This window comes from Lupinus angustifolius, chromosome LG04 (assembly GCF_001865875.1).
Source record: "Lupinus angustifolius cultivar Tanjil chromosome LG04, LupAngTanjil_v1.0, whole genome shotgun sequence".
Classification (NCBI taxonomy): domain Eukaryota; kingdom Viridiplantae; phylum Streptophyta; class Magnoliopsida; order Fabales; family Fabaceae; genus Lupinus; species Lupinus angustifolius.
This window is the reverse complement of record NC_032012.1, coordinates 9146470-9149648: the sequence shown is the minus strand read 5'-3', so window position 1 is coordinate 9149648 and position 3179 is coordinate 9146470.

The window sequence follows — 3179 nt, the reverse complement described above, 5'->3', positions numbered from 1 at the left end:
CTTTCGGTTTGAAGAATGTGGGGGCAACATATCAAAGAATGATGAGCAAAGTGTTCGCCGGCCAAACCGGAGAACACATGGAGGTCTACATGGACGATATGATCGCCAAAAGCCTCCCAAGCGAGGATCATATCGCCATTTTGGAAAGCATTTTTCAACAACTCCGCAAACACAACATGCGGCTCAACCCCGAAAAATGTACTTTCGGAGTAGAAGCAGGCAAGTTCCTCGGTTTCCTTCTAACCAGCCGGGGAATTGAAGCAAATCCTTCCAAGTGCCAGGCAATCATGGACATGAGAAGCCCCCGCACAGTCAAAGAGGTCCAATAATTAAACGGGCGGCTAGCCGCGCTGTCCAGGTTCCTCCCATCTGCTGCAAAACATTCACTGCCTTTATTCCAATTGCTGAAGAAGAGTAAGAAGTTTGAGTGGACTGAAAGTTGTGAAGCGGCGTTCAACACTTTCAAGCAATATCTAGCCGCCCCACCTATTCTCTCCAAGCCACTTCCAGAAGAAATCCTATATGTATATCTGGCCGTATCTGATGGGGCGGTGGCGACCGTACTGATCCGAGAAACAGCGGAAGGTCAAAGTCCGGTCTATTTCACAAGCAAAGCCCTGCAAGGCCCGGAGTTAAAGTACCAAAAACTAGAAAAAGTGGCGTATGCGTTGTTGATCACCGCACGAAGATTACGCCAGTACTTCCAATCTCATACAACAGTCGTCAGGACTAATCAGCCAATCAGGCAAATCTTGCACAAACCAGAATTAGCCGGGGGGATGATCGCGTGGTCGATAGAACTTTCCCAGTTCTTATCTGATTTCGTGGCAGAGCTAGCCGCACCAGAGGGCGATCCAGAGCAGATATGGACCATCTTTGTCGATGGGTCTTCTAACCCGAAGGGCAGTGGGGCTGGCATTCTGTTGGAAAATGGGCAGGGAATAATCATCGATCACTCCCTTACTTTCACATTTCCAACATCAAACAACCAGGCAGAATATGAGGCATGTATTACCGGACTGCAGCTGGCAAAGGAAGTGGGCGCCCGAAAGGTATTAATCTGCAGCGATTCCCAATTAGTTGTATCTCAAGTTTCAGGTACATACCAAACCAAAGACGCTCTCCTCGGGAAGTACCTCCTTAAGGTGAAGGAACTCATGGCCGACTTCGACGAGGCAATCGTTCAACATGTACCCCGAGAAAGCAACGCCCGAGCCGACATTTTGTCCAAACTCGCCAGCACCAAATGCCTCCAGCACCAAATGCCTCAGGAACAATCAGTCTGTAGTCCAAGGAACAATCTACCACCCAAGTGTCTTGGCAGTAGAACGGATAGAAATCCCAGATAACTGGATGACCCCCTTTATCCGATATATCCTCTACGGCACCGTGCCTCCCGACACGAAAGAAAAACAACGATTCCCCATATGCTCCTCTTGGTATACCCTGCTCCACGGGACATTATACCGACGAGGATTCACCGCCCCCTTACTCAAATGCCTTGGTCCAGAACAGGCGGACTATGTCCTCAGAGAAGTGCACGAGGGAAGTTGTGGGCATCATTTGGGCGCCGCCTCACTCACTAAGAAGGTGCTACGTGCCGAGTACTACTGGCCCACCATAGAAAAAGACGCGGCCAACCTCACTCGGAAATGCACCCGTTGACAGTTGTTCGCCGACCTCCACAAAGCCCCGCCAGAAGAACTAACAACAACGCAAGCACCTTGGACTTTCTGCAGGTGGGGCATGGACATCCTAGGGCCCTTCCTGCAAGCAGCAGGGCAACTGAAGTTTTTGATTGTCGCCGTCGATTATTTTACTAAGTGGATAGAGGCGGAAGCCTTGGCTACCATCACCTCGGCAAACATCCAAAAATTCACCTGGCGAAACATAATCACGCGCTTCGGCATCCCATCCGCCATAGTAACGGACAATGGCACCCAATTTGCAGACAAAAAATTCCAAGCACTGTTGTCAGGCCTCCATATCAAGCAGCACTTCACTTCAGTCGACGAGCATCCACAGACTAACGGACAGGCCGAGGCGGCAAACAAGGTCATCCTGAAAGGGCTGAAGAAGAGGCTGGACGAGTCAAAAGCAAACTGGCCAGATCAGCTCCATCACGTTCTGTGGGCGTACCGAACCACTCCACACTCAACGACCGACGAATCACCATTCAATTTAACATACGGTGTAGAAGCTATGATCCCGGTCGAGGTAGGAGAACCAACCTGGCGGACAATTCAGTTCGATGAGGGCAATAATCAGTCCCTCCTCAGAAACAACCTTGATGAAATGGACGAAATCCGCGAGAAAGCCCGTCACAGAGAAGAAAGAGTAAAAAGGAATATTGTGGCAAAATTCAACTCTTCCATTGTTCCTCGCCGATTTTCCGAAGGAACTCTGGTACTCAGGAAAGCAGACATAGGACGTGCAAAAGGCAAGTTGGGACCCAACTGGGAGGGACCCTACCGAGTCATCATCAAGATCGGCAAAGGAGCATACAAGCTTCAAGACTTGGCAGGAAATGACATCCCCAGAACTTGGAACGCCGCCAACCTCCGGCAATTTTATGCTTAATCAATGACCCCGTACGCGGGTGGTCGCTTTTCTCTTGTAATCTTTTCCACCTATATGATGAATTATTTCCTACAATCACTATGATTTTCTACTTGCATCCAAAGGGCCGGTCTTCGCCCCCTTTGCCTGGTGCCACTATATTTTCTGCTTACACCCAAAGGGCCGGTCTTCGCCCCCTTTGCCTGGTGCCAACTATGATTTTCTACTTGCACCCAAAGGGCCGGTCTTCGCCCCCTTTGCCCGATATCAGTTATGATCTTACACTTACACCCAAAGGGCTGGTCTTCGCCCCCTTTGCCCGGTGTCAGCTATGATCTTCTACTTGCACCCAAAAGGCCGGCCTTCGCCCCCTTTGCCTGGAACCAACCATGATTTCAGCCTACACCCAAAGGGGGCCGGTCTTCACCCCCCTTGCTTGGCGCCAACCATGGTTTTTACCTACATCCAGGAGGCCGATCTTCGCCCCCCTTCTTTTTGCCCAATACCAACTAGTGTTTTTAACCCCGCCCAAAAGGCCGGCCCTCGCATACTCTATCGACATTCGCCTGGCTAAAGGCTGGCAGATAGAGAGCCGAAACCATCATGTTCAGAACATACAG